Genomic DNA, 26,921 nt, shown 5'->3' with positions numbered 1-26,921 from the left:
TGTTAAAATGGCCATAGAGTAAATAATGCCAGTTTTTGCATAGATTGAAAGGGCCTCAGGGATTAGATACAACTAGAAAAAGACAGTGTTGGCCAGAATAAGACAAAGAAAAGACAGGAGAGGAGTGGAACACATTCAGGCGAGAGAATACTCAAATATCAGGTACACATTAAGTGATACAATACAAAACAATAGAGGGGCAGAGAGAGGGTAAGAGAAAGAGAGAAGATATGGGGGGATACTGAAAGGTAGAGAACATAAAATGCAGACATAACTAGGTAGAATTAATGTGATTACAATTATGATTCTCCTAGTTATAATACATGATTAAGCAACCTGCCAGTGGACCCAACGGAGACCAGCCTACTAAAATTATAGAAAGATGAGGAAGATTGCATAGCAAAAGGGAAAGACAGAAGATTTCCAAAAAAAAAAAAAAAAAAAAGTAAATAAATAAATAAATTAAACAAAATAAAAATCTAAGACGGAGTGTGACTCCTACACATATCTCTGCAGGCCTTAACATATAACCTACTTAGGTAGACAGTAAGCGGGAGACAAAAAGGCAATAGAAGAGGGTATAAATATGATGATGTGAAATATAAAATAATGAATATGGAACCACTTAACAGAATGGGCAACATGAAATAGGGACAAGGGAAAAGAAAGAGGCATAAGGGAGGAAAGAGGTTGAGGCACTTTTATAGAAATTTAACAATTAGAAAAATGAAAGAAAATGGAATAAGAGGAGAATTGGAATTAATGAATGAAAAGGCAGGAGAACAAACAATATTTAAAACCTTATAGGATTTAATACTGGAATTTGGATTAACACAAAATGAATGGTGGACATATACCAAACTGAGAGAAAAATGGATGCAGAAAGAAGAAACTCAGAAAAAAATAGAAATAGGGGAAAGGAGATCTGTTTGCGGAACAAAAAGGTAAGGTAAAAGTGGAGCGATTTATGAAGACCCGAGGGGAAAAGTGGAAAAAGCCACAATAAAAGAGTTAAGGAAAGGATGGGTGCTGGAAGTCCTCAAAAATAATATCAGAGATGCAGAAAATGCATAGACTCAGATATCAGATACTAAGACCTATGCACAGATGGTATTTCACACCAAAAAGATTATGTAAAGGGGAAAACAGTCTCAAGATGCTTGTGATGCATGACTAAAGAGGTGGGTATGGAAACTCTGTTTTGGGTTTGTATCTTAAGACAAAAAATCTGGACAGTGGCTCTGGAAATCCAGATGAGGATATATGGAAATTAGGGACAAATCTAGGAATTTTGAATATGGGGCACAGAGAATGAAGGGGAGGCAGGAAAATGAAATGTGGGCTATAAGACGAATGGTAACAGAGATGAAGACTGTGATAGTCAGAAACTGGAAAACAAGCGACAAGTGCCAGAAAAGTGAGTTGGACATGAGATTTCTAGACACTGTAAGGAAAAGTATAAAGCAGAAGAAAATGAGAGGTGTAAAAGGCAAAAGAAAGTAAAGAACTGGAGGAGCTGATGAGCTACTGACAGTCAAAAGTGGTGGTGGGAAAGGGGGATGAAATTAACTAGAATAGTACTGAGAAGAAGCAAACCACTGTTGTAAAATACAACAGTGAACAGTGTATGAGGGTTGCACAATATGTAGTTGTGAATGGGTTTGAAAAATAAAGTTAAAAAAGGTGTTATTGGACTGGAAGCAACTCTGGCCATGGACTAAAATTCTAAATATACATTTATCCTTACCTCAATACTATTTTAAAAAGTGTTTGAATCGACTGACACACAGATAACCTTATCCAGAAAAAGCAGGTCAGTATGCTGCACTTTTGTAATACTGCATTGCTTTAATTCGTAATACAGATGATGCCATGTTACTAAGAAGTGGCCTCTACAGGTCTATAAGACAATGTCTGATGCATTTCTATTTGATTATCTCTGTATGAGGTGTATCACTGGAAGAGCTAATTGGAAAAACTAATAGTAAAAATGAATAACATTATTAGAAAAAAACTGTGACAGATGCATTACACAATGCCTTTCCTGACTACGGAATAAGCTTTCTCCTAATATCAGGAGATGTCAGTCATTAACTTTGTTTGAAAATAATCTCAATATGTGTATGAGAAGTAGAACATATCAACAATACATTAAGGGAATCAAGCTTTTTGAAGGAAGTAGATCATAATCTTGACAGTGGAATCTATGAACCTAAGAAATAGAATGCACACAGAACTAGGAAAACTTTTCAGTTTCTTTAGGCCATTGTCATTGTAGAATGTCTCTATTAACAATGCTGGCTTAATGACCATGGCCATACATATGAAAAGAAACAAGTAAAGGAAATATGATATGCATACTTTAATGCATGACAAGAATTCATAGAAGTAGAAAGGTTCATAAAATGTTTGTGAAACTTTCCTGTGAAGCATCACTGTGCAGTGTGAACTTTGACTGATGAATAATTTAATTCTGATATTCTACCTTATGTTAACTAGAAATTGAAATAATATGAAAGAAGTTGAGCTTGAAGCAAAATTAAAGCTGACAAAAGTAAAAAGTCAGTCTGATTAAGTCCAGGTAAAGTAAGTTGGATGAATACATTTATTTAGTACATTTCTATCGTATTTTGATACTTGTGCCTTGGTGGAGCTGTTACGTTTAATTTATTGTTATCAGACATTTTTGAAGTTCTGTAAGATGTTCAGTGTTCTGGCTTTTATTTTATTTGGACTTTTTATACTTGATACCAACTAAAATACTCCCTTGTTAATGCCATCACAACTGAGCTTACACTCATAAGAAATTACTTAGATAGGGAAAGGTTGGTATAATGGCTGATGCTGATGACACAGACTCTGTGCAAGTCATAACTAAACCTATTGATCTCTTTCAAAAAGCTTTTGCTTCTTTAGTGCAAGAGATTAGAGATATCAATGTATTCAACCTTTGGAGAAAGAAGAAGAATTTAAATAAAAATGCTTGATGTTGGGCATTTGTATAGGCAAATGTCTGGAGCTCAATATGGCCCTAACGGGCTTAGAGTATTGGAGTTTCCTAATGGTATCATGTAGATGCAGGTTAATATAAAGGCTTGATACAGGTATTCCACAATAATGGGCTAAAATTACAGAAACTATTGATTAACAAAATAAATAAATAAATAAATAAAAATAAAACACTGAAAGTGCAAACAGGTCACTTTCCACTTTCCAGAAATATATAGACAAGTATAATAAAATGTACTCTGATATGTACAACCATGAAAATAAAATTAAGTTAAAGGCGTTGGAAAGGGATAGGAGAAAGTATGAAAATGATTCATGATATTGTTTGTCTAACAAAGTTAATGCATAAACCAACAGTGGCCGATAAAACAGAACAAAGACTGGATGGTGTAAATATGACAAAAAAAAAAAAAAAATAGAACAATTAAGATTTTTTTAAAGATGCAGTGAAACAAGAACTACCCCAGAGATCCTCCTGCAAAAAGCAGAAATGTGCTACAAGCAGAGGGATAAGTATTTCCAAGGGAAACAGAAACACAAAAATGCAACAATGTTACAATGTATTTAGTTTAACATGTTCAAAGCCTCAGCAGAGACTATCAACGAGCTTGCTGCTGCTTGCATCACTGTCAAGCTTGGTGCTAGTCTAACGGTTACATGTATTCCATAGTCTTGCTCTTCTTACCAAATAGCTCCTTTTATTAATTGCACAATGGCAAGGTAATTGTTATTCCTTGTTTGAACCTGATGAGTACTAAAGGGCACGCCTCTGCATGAAGCAAAATGATCATTTTAAAACATTTGTACTTCTACACTAAATCTCCTCTTGGAAATCTAAAACTAATAGAATATAGCCCCAAAAGCTTTGATCTGTTTTCACAGTATATTTACCTTATCCCATAAACCTGTCTAGTAAATATCTCTGAAATATCTCTTTTTATTTGTGTCTTGGCCCGATCAAAGACTTTTATAAATGGGATAAGCACTTCTTTACTCCTGCTTATAATTCATCATAGCATCTCCTTCATTGCAGCATAACATCTTCTAATTAGTGTTGTAACATTGCCATCAAAATTGAGTAATTTATCAGATTTTATCCAAGCTTTCACTGTATCCACAGAGAACAGAATGTAACAATCTGTAGTGTAGGAATGCCTATGGTTTTGATTATTACAGTGCAGGACTTTGTTAAAGAAAACACGGTTGTTTATAACCCACTCAGAAAGACCCTCTAGGGAGCACTGCATTTTATATGATTTACAACATTTGTCACAGTACCATCAATGTTGGAATCATCAACATATTTGCTAACCCATATACCATTTGTACCATGAAAATGGACATAAACATGTTAAATAGGGAAGGACCAAAAACAGATCCATGAGTCACCTCTGTTAACAGTCATAGTAATTTAGAGAAACACTAGTGATATTTATTCTGTTGTACAACTATTTGCTTACCCACCTTATTATGTAATCATTGATGATCAATGTCTCCTTTGCTGATAATATAGCATTATGATGGGCTGAGTGGAATGCTTTTGCTAAGTTCAAGTAAATCATGTCCACCTACAATCCCTCATCCAGGGCATTTTATTTATTTATTTATTTATATAATTTGCTAATTGGACCAATTTCAGCCTCAGTCCAGAAAGTGAACACACATCAAGTGAAAACAAAAATAAGTTATACAATAAAAGAGCACACTAAAAACAAAGGAATAGCTAATATACAATAAGGAAGGTAGTCAACAGAATCCACTATGTATATTGTTTATATCAATTAGAGCAACAACATGTTTGGAGTTAGAAAAGAGATGCTGTAGTGAAAAGGATAGGCAGTATGTGCTGGATAATAGGGAGACTAATTTATGAGACCTGAAGCAGAGCATTTACAATCAGCTTATTGTGTGAAACATTCTTTATTGATTTTACTATTTATTTATTTTATTTATTTCACTTTTGTTGACCAAGTTATTCCCACTAGGCTAGTAGCTTCTTTTCTGGGGAGACCCGAGGTGCTATTTATACTACTAGGACTAATTTAAACAACATTAAATAACTTCCCTTAATCTTTTCAAGGTTGCCACAGGGTGACTTCTGCTGTCCTTGTGATCATTTACACACTTCCTGTCTTTGTTCCTGGCAGAGAGAAGGCTGGGAGAAACAGGAAGATAGTAGTGCAGCAAAATTATAAAGAAACTGATTTTTTTCTGTTATATTTTTCATATTTATACAAACATATTTTGATAGTGAACAAGTTTGATGTTTCTTAATGGGAGAATGAAACAGTTCTGAATATGGCTGTTTTTTAACAGTGAATTTTAATAGTGATGTTTAAAGTGAATTTTTAAATTGGTTAATTGTTTAATTAATTAATAGGATGGAGATATTATTTAAATATGGAAGAATGCAAAGGTATTTTAGGTCTGACTAAGGCCAAACCAGTATAAGGATGAAAGTGCTTAACTTTATTTTAATAAACATTTTTCATAAGTCTGTTCAGTGGTTTTATGTTCTTTTTTTTCAATATTCCTAACTTCAGGGTGACTAAGTGTTTGCTTGTATTTGTGTGGGTGTTGTTAGTTTAATTCATGAGGCTGCTCCAGTCAAGATGGTGGAGAATAAAGACCATGTGTGTGCAGTAGAAGGAGATAAGCAAGAAGGCATTGGTATGGATGCTGAATATCTAGTTGTTTTTTCGGAAGAGAGAGCAGAAAATGTTTGTATGTCTCTGGAGTATACAAATAGTCAGCAACTAGCTATCTCTAAACTGGATCCATTTAAATAACTTGAAGTGTCACTAAATTATTGAAGGGAGGACTTTTGGATTCAATTAATTTCTTTAATAAAGATGAACCAGGAAACAATTCAGAAGTATTGTGGTTAGAGTAGGTTGAGAAAGTATTTGTTCGTACCATGAAGGATATTGAAAGTAGCAAAGAAGAGAGTGAAGTTTTTCAGGAAAAAGAATTACCTAAAAAATAAAAATTTAACACAGAAGTGGCAACTGGAAGAAAATAAAAAACATGTACTGTGACTGTTGGTAAAAATAAAGACATACTGTCAGAATTAGGAGTAAAAAAGAAGATACTATTAATAGGTATTATATGTGGAACAATTTAGTATTACCGCTTGGTTTTACTGCAGAGAATATGTCTTTGATTCATATAGGTAAAAAACATTTCTGTTAAGTGGCATTGAAGAATGGTGATTTATTGGGCAAAGTTTTTTTTTGTGAAGAAAAATAAGAATCACTTTCCTTGGAATAATTTTCTGGTGAAGGAAATAGACTGAAAATGTTATGGTTAAATTTAGGACTGATGATGTTGAAATAAGAGAGCTAAAAGAATATTTTGTAAAAATGTTATTCTGTTTCAAATATTGTTGAAGAATGAGATGAATGAAGGTTGAAAAATTGGGGTGGGAAGTAAGTAGATGCTTTCTTAGAACTTGAGAGGAACTGCAAAATATACTGGTCAGCCTAAGTCATGCTATTTTTTTGTGAGGCATTTATGCATCTTATTAGCGTAAGGTATAATCAGTGCAGAGAGAAGAAGGCATATGATGAATAACTGCAAGAAAATATATAGAATTTGCAATAAAGAAGGATATTTTGGTTTGGTTGTGAGAAACTAATAAGGGGAGGAGTTTATTACAAAATCTGGCTGAAATACCAGTGGTAAAAAAGAAAATATTCACAGTGTGCAACAAAATAAAGAGCAGGATGAGGAAGAAATAAATTAAACTAATATAAAAGGGGGACAATATGGGTGATTAAGTAAATGAAATTCATATTGATGGCATGCTCAGATGGTGTAGTGGTATGTTGCTGTGATTGTAGAGCACAGCATCCCGGGTTCGAGATTTGGCAGGGCTGACTATTTTTTTTAACCTATAATAGAAAGTTCACCCTTGGGATCACTCCGGTTGCTGTACTTGATAGAGGCACTGGGAACTAATGGTGGAATGATGCCAGGGCACTTCTATGGGCTAGGCTTGTAAAGGCTCCAGGGCCGTTGGGCTAGTACACACCTATGAACCTATGAGAAAATAGAAAGTGTATTTGAGGATGTAGAGAGTGAAACATCTGAAGTGGAATAAAAAATCTTCATGACTTAAGAAAAACATTCTATAGGGGCAAGCGTATTAGTGAGAAAAAGAGAGTTAAAAAATGTTCGCCAAATTTAAGATTTGTTTCTATAAATGCAAATATTTTGGTTCATATGATTAGAAGAATTGCTATTTTATAATGATGTCAGAAGTGTGAAGCTGAGGTGATTTGTTTACAAGATACTAGATTTATTTCAGATAAAGACAGAATACAGATTGAAGAACAATGGAGTAGGAAGTTTAGTTGGAATTTAGGAAAATATGGGTGATCAGGGGTTGTATTTTTATTTAATGAGGAAATAAAAGTTTTGGATTTTTACATTGTACATTCTGGTAGAATAACAGTAGTACATGTGAAATTAAGTTTAGCTGTACTGTGTATAGACTAATAGGTGTTTATGCTTATACCAATGTAAAGGAGAGAGAAGGAATGTTTGAAGGTTTTAAACCTTATTTAATAGTGAATATGAAAATTATTCTGATGCGGGATTTATATTGTATTTTAAGGAGAAAAGCAAGGCAAATGAAGAGATAGATGTTAAAAATGAAAGATGTCATAAAATGTGGTAATTTAAGAACATGGTCCAATAATTTATAAATTTATAAAAAGGGGATTGCAGAAATGAATCAGATTTTTTTTTTTATTTTCTAAGAATGTTAGGTAGAAGATGAAGTTATGTTAAATGGAGTTTCAGATCATAGAGCTATTTGATTACAATGTTGGGATAATGTGCAGCCAATAAGTGAGGGTAAAGGGAATAAGAGATTGGTTTGTAAGTTTATGGATCATAATGTATTAAAAGGGGGAGTGAATCAATTGTGGAAAGATCATATTTCTATGAGAGATTATTATCCATCCTGGTCAAAGTGGTGGGTTGTATTCAAACAGAAGTATAAAAAGGTATTTTTTTTACATTTGGAGTTAATTAAAAGAAAGAAGGATAGAGAAGATTATTACAAATTACATTCCAAAAAACTGAGTAATTTGGGGAGAAATTATAAGTATGTATTAAAGTTAAGAAATATATGATTGAAGTCAATACATGGGAATTAAAAATATTATATGAACAAAGTTTTTAATTAATAAAGGAAGAGGTTTCCCCTTTTTGGCTAAGGTTAGGAAAGGGGATATAGGTATAATGAAAGAAGTGAAAGCTGAAGAGGGGAATATTAAGTACAGTCAGAAAGAGTTAATCGGTACTGATGAAAATTTTGTCAGAAAGCATAGGAAAAGATAGACTATTATGAGAGTATTAGATGGGATGTTAAAAGGTGTTCTGATAGGGCTATAGAAATTTTTAATAAAAAGATTAGTTTATTAGAATTAAATTTATCTTTGAGTCAGGGGAAGGTAAATTTGGTTTCTTGCATTGATGGTATTGGATATGACTTATATAAAGCACTTAAAGACTGGCCGAAAGAATTACTAGTAAATGTGTTCAATGAATGGATGGGTATAGGTTTGGTTAAATAGGATGTGTGTGAGGGTATTATTAAGTTTATATGGAAAAAGACTGTGGAAAAATATGAAATAAATAATTAGGCACCTAGTATGTTCAATAACATGGATTATAAGCTATTTACAAAAGTGTTACAATTAATAGGTTCATAGGTTGGTACTAGGCTATTGTCCCTAGGGCCTATACAAGCCTAGCCATAACAATTCCCTGGCTATTTCTTTCCATAGTGTTTACTTCCCTGGACCCCTGTCTAGCAGGGCAACTGACGTGATCCCCGGGGTGAATTTCTTATCTCCCATCCAATCATCAAGGTTCATTTTGAAGATGGCCAAAGAGGCACTCTGTTTGACATGTATGGGCAGTCTATTCCAGAGTCTGGGGAGTCTCTTGGTCAGGAACCTATCCCTCCAGCATGTTTTGTTCATTGTGACGACAAGGTTTAGATCCCTGGAGCTTGTGTCTCTGAGGGATTGGGATTTCTTTAACTGTAGCATGTCCAACAGCTCTGGGTTTGACATGGCCTTGTATGTTAAGCAGAGATCACCTCTGAGTAGACGATATGTGACAGAATATAGGTGGAGTTTTTTTAGACAGTCAGCATAGGGCATCCACTTTAGACCTGTGATTCTTTTAGTGAGGTATTTCTGCGGCCTTTCCAGTTGTTGCAGATGTCTTGAGAGGTACATACCAAACGGGGCATTGTATTCTATAATGGGTCTAATGAGGGATGAGTATGTGTTTATCATATGAAGATGATATAATTGTTATATCAAATAATAAAATGTGGATGGAGAAAATGTTAAAGTGTGGTCATCAGTGTCTTAAAGATGTGGGCTTATAATTAAGTAAATATAAAAGTAGATTGATGGGGGTATAGGCATTTTCAAAAAATGAGGTGAGTTTATTAGGGATTACATCTTATAAAAATGAAGTGGCAGACTCATAGTGGGAAAAAATGATAGCTAACCCAAAATGATTGGGCATTTATGGGAGGTTTTTGGGTTATCTTATAAAAATAAATTTTAATGATTAATTTAGTTATTATGAGAACAATAGGATACTTAGCTAGACTGTATATGATTTCATGTAAAAAAGAAAAGGAGTTAATACAAATTATTTTATTCTGCTTTTTGGGTGCTAGGTTAAACCCTGTAAAAAGAGGTATTTCATATGGGTCCCCTTCAGATAGTCAAACTTTTAAAAGCTTGACTTTCATGTGGCCGAGACTATATGATCGAGATTTTAAAAGCTCGAACGGTCTGAATGGAGATTTCCATACAGCACAGAATGGGAAGATTTCCCATTTCCGCAATGTTGTGAGATCTCGGAGTTGGTATATTTAAGTAGCGGGGGATGTGGGGGCACAGCCCCTTGCCCCCCTGCTAGACACATTTATTTATTTTTTTGTTTGTTGTATTTTTTTTTTTTGTTACATGATCGATGTTTCAAATGTTCGATCATATGGTCTCGGCCATATGAAAGCCGATCATTTGAGATTTCGCTCATGTAAAGAAGACCTGTTTTATATATAGATAAAGATAAATGGTGTTTGGGTTTGAGAAATCCTGTGATTTTTGCAGTGTGCATGAATTTATATTTTGTTTTGAAAAAGAAAGATTAAAATAAGAAATGAATTATAGCCCAAGTCTTTAAAATAAAATGTGGTGAGTTGTGGAGATGTAAAAGGAAAATGAAAAGAAATGAGGAGAATGGTGACATTGTTGAATTTGGAAAATAATAAGGCTATGGGATTTAGACATTAATAATGTTAATAATAACAGAATTTGTGGTAAAGGGATATATTAATTAAATATTATGTTGTGTAGTCTTGGGAAGGATTAAATAAGAATGCTGTTGATGTAGTAATGGCTAAAAGTAATAGATTTAAGAATTTAATAGATGTAATGATTTTTGAAGAGTTATAAACAAATTTACAATAAAGGGAAATATGTAAAATTATATATCAAAGATTGTGCTCATATTGCAAAGAACTGGAAATTTCTGAACATTTTTCAAGTTGTGACAGAATTAAAATCCTATTGAGAGAATTTTTTAAAATAGTTTCTTTGAAGGGTATAAAAAGGGCGAAGGATTTAAATATGAATGTAAGATTAGATGAATATTATGGGATAGAAAGAAGACAATATATTGAAAAAACAGATAGGATTTTGTTTTCAGTGATTTGGAATATATGGATAGCATGAATGAAAGAATTATGTTGTTTATAGAAGCACTTTAAATTGTTAGATTTTGGTTATGGCAAAATAAGTAGCAGGATTTAATAGATGATTTATATAAATAAGAATTTGAGATGGTATGTAAAGTATAAATAATGCAAATATGTATATATTTTGTAAATAGTGTAAAATAAAGGATTGCTGCCCTTTTGATAGGTGCCATGGAATCTTTTACCTCCACCTGAGCTATTCAAGTATTCAAGAAGATGGGGCCTCTGTTTAATGTCTCATCTGATGGAAGGCACATTCAGGATTGCAGTATCCCCCTTATACTGTACTGCAGTGTAGTTAATTAATACCTGGTGTGGGAATAACACCCACAGCCTTCTGTACCAAAGTTGAGAGTGCTACCTGTTGTGTCACTGACACCTATAATGTGTCCAAAAGGAGTAGTAGTTAGAGAAATCTTTAAGATTTTAGGGATAATCCCACCACAGCTTGGGTCCAAGGGTAGAAAGGAGGCACTGAAGTCTGATTTTAGGTGCTTGCAAGAGAGACCTTGAGTGGCTATGAGATTTAAGGTTATATGATGGAGACTGTTTATATCATCTAGAGGAAAGAGAAGCACAGGAGTTTTATTTCAGGAGCTGGAAGACTTGGGATCCGATGAGTACATTGACTCATTGCTGAACTGGCAGACAGTTGGCTTTGGCTAGTTTAAGACAGCAATGTTCATACTTTAGGGAAAGGGTAATGAAGCAGCAGATGGAGTTGGAGATTGTTTGGATGGTGGTAGTGTTTCTCTTGGAGGCAGATGATGCAAGAGACAGCCAGTACTCGTTGGGCTAGAAGAATCCCTTTGCCAATAGTATTTATTATTGGATGGGAGAAGGAAGAATATATTTTGTTGGCCCAGAAAAGTAGGAAGTTTATCGTTTCTGGGTGTTTTTGAGATGACAGTGGAAGTTAAATGAGGGATCAAGACTGAATCCAAGGTATCTGATGATTGAGAATAAAAAATGAATTGAGATTCTTTACATTTTAGTAGAGGTTCTAAAGAGTGTTGTTTTAGTTTTTGAGCAGTTAAATAATAGTTTTTTTTTTTTTGCTGCTGATCCAGTTAATGATGGAGAGGAGATCATTTTGCAAATCAGGTTGAGTTAAGTGGGTTGTGTATTTTGAGAGGAAGATAATGTCATCAGCATATAGTAAGACTGGAAACTGTGGAATGTTGAGTGTAAGCCTATTTATAAAAATGGCTAAAACAAGTGTGACAAGAGAGCCTTGAGGGACTCTTCAGTAAGGGTGTGGTGGCTTATCTATTGTTGTGGAAATTTACTGAGAGATGTTGGTTGGCTGGGTAATTTTGGAACTAGGAAATAGTGTCAGGGCTAATCCCAATATCAGAGAGGTGGTTAAATAGGACTAGAAGGTCAAATAAGTCAAAGTCCCTGGTAAGGTCAATAAATATGTTTCCAGTAAGGAGACCATTGTTCATAGCTAAAAAGGTGTGATCAGTGAATGTACTGGGCTGTGGATGGGCCAGAAACCATGCTGCTTGGAATAGGGAAGGTAGTATTGACTTAGGTATTTTGAGAGTGGACTATAGACCAGTTTTTCTAAGGTTTTCCCAAGGGTTGGGAGGATGGGGATTGGGTGATAATTGATGTGTAGCTTGGGGTTGGACTTTTTTTTTAGGACAGGTATGATTTTTGTTGTTTTACATATATTGGACATGCAGTTTTGAGTTAAGCAAAGGTTATAGATATGTAGGAGTAACAATGTACTATCTACATTAGAGTATGAACCAGGGGAATGGATGTCTGTCCCTGAAGACAAGTCAAGTTTTAGATTTTCAAAGAGAGGGATATCTTTGGTTATGATATTTTTAAAGTAGAAGAGGGGTAAATAATGGGGAGCTAAGGGTGACCTCAACCCAGAATTGTTTAAGGGAGTGAAAAGGCTTTGAGTGATATGTTCGCATATGATGGCTCTAGCAACATCTAATTGCTTGGTTGGACAGGTTTCTGTGGATAGTGTAATATTGTCTGATAGAAGGAGATGGGTCAGACTTTCAGCAGTGCCATGCTTTGTCTCAGAGAGATAGGAGGATTTTTAGTTCTTAAGTGAGCCAGATGTTTTTCTTGTGTTGGTGCAATCTTGTGACTATAGGGAAAATGAGTATTGTAGATTAAACAGAAGTTGGGTGAAGAGCTGGGCAACATTGTTAGGGTCAGATGAGGAGAGTATAGGGTCACAGTTGAGAAAGGACATATATGTGTTTAGTTTGGTAATGTTTAGTTATGATTTATGGCACAATGTAAAGAGTTTTGTAAAGAGTTTTGGTGGGAATTTTTGGCAATCAAGGTGGATGTTGAAGCTTATAAGACAGTGATCACTTTGTTTTGGAGGGTGGTTAGAGATATAAGAAATAATTGAGGGATTGTATCTGATTATTAAATCAATCATCAAGTGATGTGTTGAGGAAAGAATGGGTCTGGAAGATTCAGAGATGAGTTGTGTGAGATTAAATACATTCAGAAAAGTTAAGTATTCAGTTTTGTTAGGGGTCTAGAAGATTGAAGTTAGAGACACCAAGAAGATTAAGATTTTGGATGTTCTGAATAGAGAATGTTAAGACCTTGAGTAGGTTATTAAAGCTTTTAATGAAGCAGGAAACGGGAGATAGGCAACAGCTAGAAGAACCAGGGAGCTAAATGGTGATTGGATTTTTTTTGGTAACCAGTTTGGAAGAGAATCTGTAGATGCATTACTTTGAGCAAGGAGTTCTGTGTGTTGGTGTCTGACTTGAGAAGAAGGATGGTACCTCTTCCTTGTCTTAATCTTGACCTGGCAACAAGAAAGTAATCATAGTCTGGGAAGAAATAGTTTATGGAGGGATCTTGTGGCTTAAGCCAGGATTCTGTGATAACAATGATTTGGGGATTGTGAACAGAGCCATTTTTATTTTGAATGCTTTGTGAAGTAATAAAGAAGCAGGACAAGGTGAATGGACCTGGACTTGACTCAATGTTACTGGGTAAGAGTAAGAAGAGGAGTATGGGTGTATACTTTATGAGGAGTTTGGGAAGTTTAAGGAGGTCTTTAATGGTAGATGGATGCCAGCTATAGTATCAGAATTGTGTATATATAGATGGGATGAGGAGTCTATAGGATAGCAGTTGAGGGGGTAGAAAGGGTTTGTAGTAGTACTGGAGAGTAGAATGAAGAGAAAGTTGTAAGGCTCATAACGTCTTTAGGGTAAATTGTGCTTAAAGGCATTTGTCTGAGGTGAAGAGGTTTGATTGTGGTGAATGCTTGGAAGAGATGGACAGTAGTAGGAAGAAGCAGAACATTAGGAAAGGCATTTTATTTGATGTTTTTTACCAGTAACTCTAAATGGATATGAAAATTCAGTATGTGTTTTCTGTAATAGAAAAAGTGGAATATGTGTCTTTAAGTTGGCAGAGTTAAGTGAGAGAATTGTGGTGGGATGCAGACTGAATAAATTAATGAGTCTTGGGATACCTGGGGAACTGGAAGTAGGAGGGGAGCGAAGCAAGCAGAGAAACAAGCTGAGCATGATTCAATCAGTTTGATCAAGCTCAGAAGACCCAGGGATGACCAGTGTTACCAGTTCTCTTACAGCCAGGTAAACAGGATTAATATAACAAAAAGAGACACAATGTGTTAGACTATATTACTACTTAGCTTTCAGAAACAATAATTATAACAAAATTTCAGGCAGTGTGTGCTTAAAATGGAGAAGAGTAACAGCAAGGTCACTTAAGCAATGGTCATACAAAATATGTTTTAGACATTCAACATTTTAGGCAGGCTGCTGCCAAGTTTTAAAAAACTTTGTGCAAAAGAATAGCAGGTTATTTGTATAAAAGAACAACAGGTTAGTTTGATGTGACCTTCCCAATGAAAAATTGTAATGGTCAGTGTCTAAGCATAATGTAAATGCTTCCAAAACTTTACCTAGAACTACTTTCTCACAACATTTTCCAGTTAGGCTAGTTATACATATAGGCTTGTAGTTATTGTCAGTTGAAGCAACCCTACATCTTGCTACTGGTACTACTATTACATCTTTCTTGACTTTAAGTACATAACTGATGTCAACTCTCCATGGTGATACATATCCCAGGCTTGGTAACAGTTAGTGATTATCTATTTCAGGTGTTAGCAATTTATCCCATCAGGGCCAGCAGCTGCATCTGCCCTGAAGTCCTGCAACACTTTAATCATGCTCTGTGTGTATATTGCAAGGTTACTTCAATGACAAAGTCTACGGATCTTGGAAACTACAGACCCATATATCTGACTAGTCTCACATGCAATGCTATGGAAAGAATTTTCATGGATCTGATAAGCAGTGATATAAGAAACATTTAAACACTGGACTCTACCCAGTTCATTTTTTTTCAAAGGAAGGTCATGCCTAACTAACTTGTTGTACTTCTTTAAGAAGATCACTAAAGCTATGGATGAGAGCAAAACAGTGCACACTGCCTACCACGACCTGGCCACGGAGTTTGACATAATACCTCACATGGGCATTGTAGATAAACTTAAAAAATTAGGCATAAACCCATATGTCACCTGATAGATATCCAGCTGTCTCACTGACATGACATAAGATGTTAAAGTAGGGGAATCTACCTCCACAAAAATGCCAGCCACTAATGGAGTCCCAAAGGTGCCAGTGCTGGGCTCTCTTCTTTTTGCCATTTACTTCTCTGAAGTCAAGACAAACATCAAAGACTTCTGGTTGACCAAGTTTGCAGAAGACTGCAAACTAGGCATGGTCCATGATTTCCCAATAGATACAGGTATACTTCAAGAGTGCCTAATGCAGACAAACAACTGATACCACAACCATGGAATAAAAATGCAAAAACATATATGCATAATAGTACTATTTGGAAAGATATCCACCTCTGTAAATTACTGCATTGATATTACACTCCTAAATGTAGATCCGGTGGTCAGGGATTTGAGAACACATGTTGACAGTAACCTGATCTTTGACCTCTGTATGCCTCCTGTGGTGAAAATTCAGTCTTAAAACATTGCACAATTTATATGTAAGCGCATGGCATCCAGGTCCAAGGAGATCATTGTTCTACTGTACATGGCTCTCATCAGGTCAGTAATGGTGTACAATGCAACCTTTAGCATGTACCTGACCAGGCACTTGAAACAGCTTGAGATATCTGAGAGGTTCCTCACAAAGAGAGTACAGTGAGTAAACAACAAATCCTATGTGAAACATCTCAAAGCCTTATCAATGTACTCAGTCTCCTACAGCCTACAAGGCATCATCCAGTCCCACACTGATGGCTTTGTTGCACATCCTCAAAGCAACCAATATCAGAAATGCCCATTCTAAGGATTTAAACATTGCCAAATGTGACATAAATAGAATGAGCTCAAGGGACAAGTGAGTGTCTCAAAGATCACCCCTTCTCTTGAAACGGCTTTCCATCCATGTGAAGCAAAGTTCATCTCTAACTATATTCAAATGTAACTTGGACCATTGGATGGGAAATCACAGATTCACCACTGGTTTGGAACCTATATCTTTAATGAACAGAGGCAGCATATGAAAGCTTGATGTGGACAAGCCTATCATCTAACTCAGAATTCCTTATGGTACTGACACATCAGCAATATTTTGATAAATTTAGGGTAAACTTGGTTCATGTTAAATGGCTGTTGGGTCAATAGCCTAGTAACCACATATCAACCTATAATAGGTCTATTTGGTAGCAATCATTACTCAGTAAACCAGCACCATTTGAAAAAAAAAAACAAAGTGCTGCAAAACATTTCATCACGCTCACTTTTCCACTGTTTTTAAGTTGGTTGTTTCTGTATTATCTCTGTCAATAAACTTAAGATGTTTAAAGAAAACTTCTTACATTATGTTTTTAGCTAGGTTCAATGTGCAGTTTCCTCTCACTATAATTATTTCAGAGTTCAACAACGGTGTAGTGCAAGGATATTTAATTTTGCCTGTTGCTGTTGGAAATTCTGCATAACTGGCAGTACATGTTTTATCATTTTTGCTTCTTTTGTACACAGTAGGATGCTAGCACACAGAAACTATGCCCAGAGTCAGCAATGATGTCAGTAGTAGCAGGTGAGCTCTGTAAAACTGTAGAAGAAAGGTTTCAGGATTTTTTACAGCAAGAACAACACATTTGGTCACAGAATAGTTCAGTGAGGCAACAATGATATTGAATGTGGACATGTTTAGTTTAAATTGTGCACACAGTTCAAATAATGAATGTGGATTTACTTTTGTAGCTTGTTGACTGAGAGTATTAATTTTGTATAAGGAATGATACAGTACAGTTTATTTTGTGATACTGCATAATTTAAGGTAATTAATGTTTCTTTTAGAAATTTTACTATTACAAGAATTAATTTTTTTTATTACCTTGAAGGAGAGCTATTCTGCCAGCAACATTATTGTCTTTGAAGTTTTACAGAAGGCAGAATATTTTAAAAGTGTTAGTAGCCACAGGAGAGCTTAACTCAGGGAAAATTCCATGTCTGACAGTCCACATAAGTTATATAAACTTAGTAGGTTTAACTGTGTTCCATATTAGACAATACCTACATTTGAAAAGAAACCAGCTAAAAGGAAATATAGATTACCTCAAGAAGATAGGGACTTACTGAAGGGTTGGGAGGATGGCTTAATGGTTAAGGTGTTTGCCTTACAAACACAAGGTACAGGGTTTGAATCTCTCAGGGGATAACTGGCTAGGCTTAAAATTGCTCTCAAGGGCAGTTAGCCTAGTACTAGCCTATGAACCTATGAAAACAGAAGATTCATGAAAGCATACAAGGGTGATGCTCTGATAATAATGGATACCATCATAGATACAGTCAGAACAGGGGGGATATTATCAATGTAAATGCACTATTAGAAGTGAATTTAAACACAGTTACTAGAGCCTAAAGCAAAAGAGATGTAACCCTGTTGGAAGTATTGCCTAGAGGCTTCATAGAACAGCATGCATTTTATAACTGTCTTGTAATTCATACCTCTCAACTGTCCAGATTTTCACAGAATGCCCAGATTTTTGTCTCATATTTTTGGTCTGTTCTACATAAAATGTGTGGTTGCCTGGTATATCATTGAGGACTGAAGTCATTGTAAACTACTAAATAATGACAGACATTTGAGTTTTAGATTTCATATCCTTCAGAAAATACATAATAATGCAAAACCTGTTATTCTAGCAACCTTTTAAGTTTATAGGAGCAATAGTTAAAATCCATCATATTTATGGGCCTTTGCTCCCCCCCATTATTTCCAGCTTTGTCAAGATGTCTTGCACTTAGAGGTTGAGAGGTATGTCTTGTATCTAAACTTGTGATACCAGTGTTGGCATTCTTGAGGTCCACAAGAACAAAGTTGACCTCCCTTTCAGGCCTACAGCAACTACAACAAGGTCTAAGACAGAAACTAATGGCAGTTTTGTTGACACTGTTCTTAACACTGTAATGTCTACTGGTAATTTTTATATTAAAGTTATGATTTTGGAAAAAGTCAGAAGTTGTAGGTAAGCAAAGATGTATTTTTAGTAATAATGGACATTTATGCTCTTTAGGGTTAACATTGTAAATGCCAAAGGGTTTGACAAACAAACTAGTTAAAATGATTTGAGAGAACATTTTTTCCTTTATTAACCTACAAAAAATCAAGCATCTGGAGTGGCTTAGTTTGCCAATATTACAATGCGTAATGAGAGGGCATATTTCTATTTGGTACATGTTTTGAACAACTTTTGTCTGCTTAATTTCATTTTATATGTGGTATCTTTCTGTTGTAGGTAGGTGGTGCAGAGAGATTTGTTAATTTTTGAATTACACCAACAGCACAATGGAATACAGAATTTTTAATTTTACTGCCAAATGAAAAGTAATACCACAATACAGTATGTAGTAAGTGGTCAGCTTGAAAACCCTCTTAGAGAAGTAATACCACAATACAGTACGTAGTAAGCGGACAGTTTGAAACCCTCTTAGAAAAGTAATACCATGATACAGTATGTAGTAAGTGGTCAGTTTGAAACCCTCTTAGAAAAGTAATACCATGATACAGTATGTAGTAAGTGGTCAGTTTGAAACCCTCTTAGAAAAGTAATGCCATGATACAGTATGTAGTAAGTGGTCAGTTTGAAAACCTCTTAGAGAAGTAATACCACAATACAGTATGTAGTAAGTGATCAGTTTGAAACCCTCTTAGAAAAGAATAGTGCTGTAGGATACACATGGTATGTGATACAAAAAGAAAGGGCACATTTCAATGTAGCTTCTACAGATACGTTGCAAGTAGTCCATATTTTTGCAATGAGAAGACAGAAAAAAGCTTAAGGAGTCGAGCCACTTTACAAGCAGTACAAAAAATGTGGTCTATATAGCAATTTGTAGGTCTTATTCTTCTAAATATGCATTTTTATAATGCTCTGACACATTGAACATTAACCAAAGTCATTTTTTCTAATATATATATATATATATATATATATATATATATATATATATATATATATATATATATAAAAACACTGTAGTACTATTTTCAAACTGTTATACACATAACATAAATTTTCTGTCAGAGCTCTTAGCGTCTTAGCACAAGAAGTCAAGACAAAGGCAAAATCAGGGAGAGATTTTAAATATTGTTTTGACACACTTAGAACGTTGTTAGAATAACGAGTTTTGCATTAACATTTTTTTTTCTGAAGGATATGAAATCTGAAACGCAAGTGTTTGTTATTATTGCCTGACTGTAACCCTCAACATTTTCTAGAAAACTACAAAGTTTTCAAGGAACGAACCAAAAATATGAGGAAAAATCAGCGACATTCTGTGAAATCAACGTCAGTTAAGAACCAAGATAAGACATTTGAAACTCAAATGTCTGTCATTTAATTTCTGCATTCCTCAAAGGCTAGCCAGAAGAAAACACTGATTTTACAAGGAACTAATCAAAAATAAAGAAGCAAAGACAAAGGCATGTTGTTTAATGGTTTGGCATTCAGTAATGACAAGCAACAACAACAGTTCCAGTAATGGTTAATCCACACTGTCCAGTTAAGCCTGCACAATAGCAAAAGAAGAAGGAGCAGCTGCAAAGAATAGGAAAAAGCCATTTGTTAGCAGATCAAGGTAGGAATAAAAGGGCATGAGCATGAGTCCAGGACAATAGTCTGGTGGTGGTTGGTAGGTAACAGCAGCAACAACTTCAGCCAGTCCATCCCACAGAATAACCAAAAGATATTTGGAATCGAATGCAGAATCAAAAGCAGCTGCTCAGGAGAACAGGACCCCCAATAATGCAGGCGAGCTAATTCTGGCAAATGGCAACAAAAACTCCAAACCCAGCTCAAAAAGTCTGAGCAGCCGTGGAACAGAAACCATTGAGAAAAAGAATAAAGATGTGAACAGTGATAGTGCAAATGAGCTCACTTTATTGTTGGACTAGGAACCTGATTCTTAAGCTGTTATCTCACTGGCCTTTTAAAGGGACTTTGGGCTGTGTTATGGGTAAGTTTTCCTTACTGCACTGTGTTGTTGGTCTTTTCAATGGACCAATAGAATAATGCAGCTAAAAGTTAGCACAGTGACTGACCTCCAATGGCTCTATTTTTTACTTTGACAAGCTCCTCACTCATTGGATTTACATTTGGGCCAATGAAAGATCAAAAATAAGAGCTGCCAAAGCATAAATCAGAGCAGCATTACAAACAGTAAAAATGAAGCTAAAGTCAGAGTTGTCCTCCAAATGTGGACTAGTTGAGAGTTACGATCATAAGGCATGAAATATGAAAAACAATTACACCTATACAGGTGTAAAAAATATGTAACACCTTTGGACCCTTACATACTTGTGTGTGTGTGTGTGTGTGTGTGTGTGTGTGTGTGTGTGTGTGTGTGTGTGTGTGTGTACATATATATATATATATATATATATATATATATATATATATATATGGGTCTACTGTATATATTCGAAAACTCACTTCGAATATATACAGTAGACCTGCAGTTACGTGAAAGTGCACTTAAGCGAAAGTGCACTTTCATAAACATCGGTTCAACAAACCAATAAAAAACAGTAAAACATTGTTTTTGCAGGGGGCAAGCCCACCTGCACCTCCCATGTGGGGTGTTGTGCCCCCACACTCCCTACTTAAATATACCAACTCTGAGATCACACTACAGTGGGGAAACATGTAAATTCCCTTTCCCCACTGTAGTGTGCTTCGGCACCTGTGTTACTTAACAGTTCATTGAACCATTCTTCGCAGAAGAACACTTTCGTGTAACCAAGAATCCACTGTTCGTTTTTGAACAAGTGGATTTTCGGTCTTTATAAGCATACCCATATATATATATATATATATATATATATATATATATATATATATATATATATATAAATATATAAATTACTGTGATGGTGGTGCTGCGGTAGCATTGTCGCCTCACAGTAAGACGCTGTCCTGTTTGATTCTCAGCTAGAGCATCTTCTGTGTGGAGACATGCGTGAATGGGCATACCTTCGTTGAAGGTTGTGCGTCAGAGCTGGCAACTCGGCATGTAAAAATCTACTGCCAAACATTAGTGGACCGGAGTTCCGCTTTGGCAACCCCTAACCGGGAAAAGATGAAAGACACAACAACATATATATACATACACATCTACACAAATCATTCAGTGTGGGTTGTGACAAAAAATGTTTTCATTATTTGATGGCATGTGGCTATGACTCGAGAACACGTACAGTACCTGCTCTGGTCCAAGTATTGTGTTATACACAAGCAGTGCATATCCCCACACAGGTAATATATCACTAGCTAGCTATATTTATTTATTTATTTATATACACTGAGACAGATAGATATGACAATAATGCAAACGTGGTTGTGTATGGTACAGATTACTGCATGGCCAAGGTGTTGTGAGGCCAAAGACATAATACTGAATGTCTTACAATTATGACTGTGTGGTGATATCTGTAGCAAGTTCATCCCATCATACACTTGCAAAACAGGACATTTCCACTTCTCTGTTTCCATTTTTGAAGATACTTCCAACTTCTATTGTTAAAGATATGTGGATGCTAACTGTAGGCTCTTCTTCCATTATTGGACAATGTTCCTCATGAGTGATAAAACGGCTGTCAGTGACATCTGGAAGCTGTGAAGGACAAAAATGTGTGACTTCATGTGTAGACCAGATGGCTGCTCTAGTGTGATTCCACACATGAAACCTATGTGACCAATTGATTATGCTAAGAAAAATTGGTCCATTTTCCTAGCCCAGTTTATAAGTAAATATGTATATGTGTGTGTGTGTGTGTGTGTGTGTGTGTGTGTGTGTGTGTGTGTGTGTGTGTGTGTGTGTATCGACAGTTCATTTGATCGACAAGCATCCCCCCTAACTATATATATCAACTCCAAGGTCGCACAACATTGGGGTAGGGGGCAAATGCTTGTTGATCAAATGAACTGTCGACCAAATAAACAGTTGACCAAATGACCAAATGAACAGTCGACCAAGTCATATGGACCCGTTTGTGCATATGTGTGTGTTTCTGTGTGTGAGACTAAGTACATATCAAACATTATGAAACAATATGTTCATATACCTCTTAAAGCTTGCCCATAAAGATATTGCTGTGCAATGACAACAACACAGTGCAGGTATTATATATTTTGTCGATGTGATTAATAACATTTTTGTTAACAATGTAAAGCATAATCAACAAAATGGGACTCTACCACTAAACATCTTAACAAAGTGAATGTTTATGTATAGAAAATGTGCTCTGCAAAATATTTATTTTGCTATCAAACTCAGTTCACCTTCAGTAGCATTTCACTGGTCAGGATTGCTAGTTTCAGGCATGCAATGCATATACACATTATACTAGACTAAAATACTGTGATTTTACATTGTGCGGCAAATATTATGGACACACCTTGCACAGGTTTTCTATAACACAGAAAAAAACATACCATTAAAATAACAATGTGAAAAACAGGTTGGTCAGAATGCTTTGGCTCTTGGCATGAAATTGAGCAGAACAACTTCATGTAACTCAGTCAAACAAAATATGCTACATAAAAGCAAACTTTTGCAAACACACTTGTTACATCTTCAACATTGTTTCAAAAAGACAGTTTCACACATAACTAAAGAATAAATATATAGAAAACATTTACTTCTGAAGTCTATGTTGCAACTATGCTTTCAGAAGATGAGTGAAGTATAAAATATACATGTTGGATACATACCAGTTATTCCTTCTACATTCTTTTTTATTTGAATAAAGTCATTATAAGCTGATAATACATCTGTGACCAACAAGTATGCCAATACATATGAAATGCAGGCATATATTCCAGCACTCAGATTTCATAGTTTTGTCATGTAAATGACATATTCCATCAGAAGTCACTATTCTCACTGATGTGGCTTCTCCTCCATATACAACATTTAACAATGAGCATTACTACATGAAGATACAGTACCTGAAAATAAAACCTTTAATTGTAATCGTAAATTGCAGGTTTCAGTAAAGGAATGTATTAATAATTTAACAATGATTTGTTACAACATTATCAACTCTTTCTCTCGACATAGGAGTGAAAATAAACTGTTCCTGGCTAAATAAAAATGTCTTGAATTAAAGTCCATGTAGTAATTTGTGTGTACTAATTTCTTCTATTTTTCCATAACAGGGAAACAAACATATTCATGGGTCCCAACAACAGTATTCATTTTGCACAACACAGTCATTACAAAAAACATTTTTAATAAAGTGCAGAGTTTCAGCAAAATGAAACATTTTGACATTATAAACAATAAGCACCAAAGTATCAGCAAAGCTTCAAACGCCAAAATACACTGTATACTCACAACCAAAAGTCCAACAATAAATAATGCCACATATATGAAGTAATAAAATAGATTTAATCCATTAATAAACAAATATTCATGATTATGATCCTTTTTGATTTATCTAAGTTATCTGGTGGAATATGCAGGATCATAAATTCCCAAGAGAGCGTTGAGTGTTGGTAGCCCATTTTCTGTAATTGAAGTTTTAATGAATTCCAAAGTTTAAAAATGCATTTGCAACTCCAAAACATGTGAAAAAGGTCAGCCGTCTGGTCTATGCAATATGAACATTTAGGCGAGTTCTTTGAGTCAAATTTATGAAGAGTAATAATATTAAAATATGGGAGCAAATCTTTAATATTGTGTTGGCCTAGAGGTTCTTATCCACTGGTACTCAGGATATATATATTTATAAGACAGATTCAATCTTAGATTAGATATAGGTTGTAATAATAATATAGACTGATGGCTTTTTCATGTTGTATTTCCTTTTTAAGAATTTGTGTTAATATACAATGTTTATGTAACTTTTGGAAGCAATCATGTACATATTGCATATATATAGTAGTATGTAGTTATGTAATTGAAAAATAATAAAAGACGGATTATTGAAAAAAAAAAATAGATTTAATCCATAAAACAAGTTAAGCACTTTCAACCATGGTCCGTGGGCTTCATCAGAACTGACAAATTGATGTTTAACCCCATTTAAATACACTGATTTGGTGCCAATTTTACTTCAGCCTCTTAAAGCTAAAGTACATCATTTCATCTAAAAACTTCCCTAAAAGAAAATTCATTTGTTTAATCAGCGTCAAACAGATTAACATAAAATCTTTACAAAATATGCAAATGTTAAAACATATGTGCAGTAATGCACTGAAAAACAATAACCAATGCCTCACTTTCTTAAATCTAATATAGGTTTTAAAGAAGTGTATTCGTTTTACCCTGGTGGTGATGTGGCATCTGTTAATAACTGCCACCACAACTCCCTATATGCCAAGATGTTTTTAGTATTACCACCTCTTGGATTAACTGATACACTTTCTAAAATGGCAAATTTAAAATAGTGATCTTCCCCCCTACTATTTATATGTTTATACAAAGCATTTTTTGTATTTTGCATTCTAATGCTGTAAAGATGAGAATATATTCTTTTTTTAAACTTCCTCTCAGTCTTTCTTATATAGTAGGAGGGAAAAATCATGCATTTTGCCAAATATACTATCATACTGGTATTACAATTACCATGCTTAAATGTAAGTTTAGTTCTGTTAATATTTTCCAAAACTAATCCCTTGTTTTTAATAATAGCAAAACATTGGTTGCAGGCACCACATTTCGATGTGTGTGCCAAATCCCTATTCATCATTGGTTTCGTACCTACTTCTAATAATTTTTTCAAATTATTACCCATTTTATATATAAAAGTTGGATTAGGTCCTAATATATCAATCTTTTCTTGATCCGTCAATAAAATGTGCCAATTCCTAGTTAATATCTCCTTTACTTGATTACTATAAGGTCCAAATTCGATGATACACGCTCTATTGTATGTGTTTTTGCTTTTTCTCCTATTGCTTATGCTATTCCCAACTAACTCATTAGATAATTTTGCATTCAAACTTAATAAAGGAATATATTTCTTCCCTCATTCACTAATAACATATTTATTTACATCATCCATCATAATCGTATTATACCCTCTTTCCTTGAATAACTTATAGATGTAATTAATTTCTTCTAACATATCCCCATAACTTGAAGTCATTCTGAGGGCCCTGATGCATTGTCCTTTGTAAATACTTTAATTTTCTGGGATGATTACTATTATAATCCAAATAGGAATTTTAAAAAGTAGCCTTCCTGTGTATTTTAGACTTGAAGCTCTTTCCATCAGTAGTAATAAGTGTGTCTAAATAGGCCACTCCTTTGTTGTTACTTTCTGACATGAATTTCAAAAATTCACTACTCCCATTGAGATATACTAAAAACTTATTGAAAGATTCCTGACTTCCTTTCCATAAAATGTAGATGTCATTCAAAAACCGCGAATAATACTTTATATTTTCCATATACTCGCTATTAAATATAATACCATCTTCCCAATCTGACATGACAAGATTTGCATATATGGGGGCACAAGCTGCCCCCATAGCTACCCCTTTATTTTGTCTAAATATTTCCCCTTCATAAAATATGAAGTTATTTTCCAATACAATTGTCATCATTTCAATAATTAAACTTGTTCTATCCCATCCAAGATCGCTGTATTTCTGGATGCTGTTAGAGAAAGCTTCAATTCCCTGGGAAGAAAGTATGCATGTAAACAGGTCTATTACATCAATAGAAATAAATAACAACTCATTGTTGTCCACATTAACAGGAAAATTCTTTAAAAACTCCCAAGAATCTTTTACTAAGTGATTTATCTTACCATATATTGGTTTAAGCATTGAATCTATTGCCACTCTGATGGGAAATGTCTTTGATTTATTACCTGAAATTATTGGTCTAAACGGAGGTTCAGAAACATTTTTGTGGACTTTAGGTATACCCACTATAGTTGCCATATATGGGTATTTAACCTTCAAAAAGTTATATAACTCCTCATTTATTCTACAATCCAATAAAAATTCCTCTAAAAAACATATCTATTCTCCTGTACACAATATGGGCTTCATTCAAAGAGGTTACAGAATAAGTTACCTGTTCTATGAAATAAATCATGTATAGTAGAGCTGTATTCTAGTGAGTCATATATCACAATCCCTCCACCCTTATCGGGCTTCATTATTCTTATATTTTTGTTAGCTCTTAATTCATCTAACACCTTAAATTCCTGTACTGTTAAATTTGATTTAACTTTTTTCCTATTATTCTTTTTATTGAACTGGTAAATTTCCCTTGTAACCATCTTATCATACATCTGAACATTAGGGTTCATAGCAGGCATATAACTGCTCTGCAGGCATATAACTGCTCTTCTTTTTAAGTGTGCTCTTCAATGGAGCTGGATTATCATGTCTATCTTTAATTGTAAGAGCTAAATTTAACTTCCTAATGTATTGTTTAAATTCACTTACACAATCTACCATATGAAATCGAGTAATGGGTATGAATTTCATACCTCTTGAAAGTAGACTAAAATGTGCTATATTTAATTCAGAACACAGCAAAAAGCTTGAAACCAAGATCAAGTGAAAAGTATAATCCAAGGCA

The sequence above is a fragment of the Protopterus annectens genome, chromosome 6.part0, assembly GCF_019279795.1.
Source record: "Protopterus annectens isolate FY-2018-M chromosome 6.part0, PAN1.0, whole genome shotgun sequence".
Classification (NCBI taxonomy): domain Eukaryota; kingdom Metazoa; phylum Chordata; order Ceratodontiformes; family Protopteridae; genus Protopterus; species Protopterus annectens.
The sequence above is the reverse complement of the archived record's forward strand: the minus strand, read 5'-3'. Positions refer to the sequence as shown.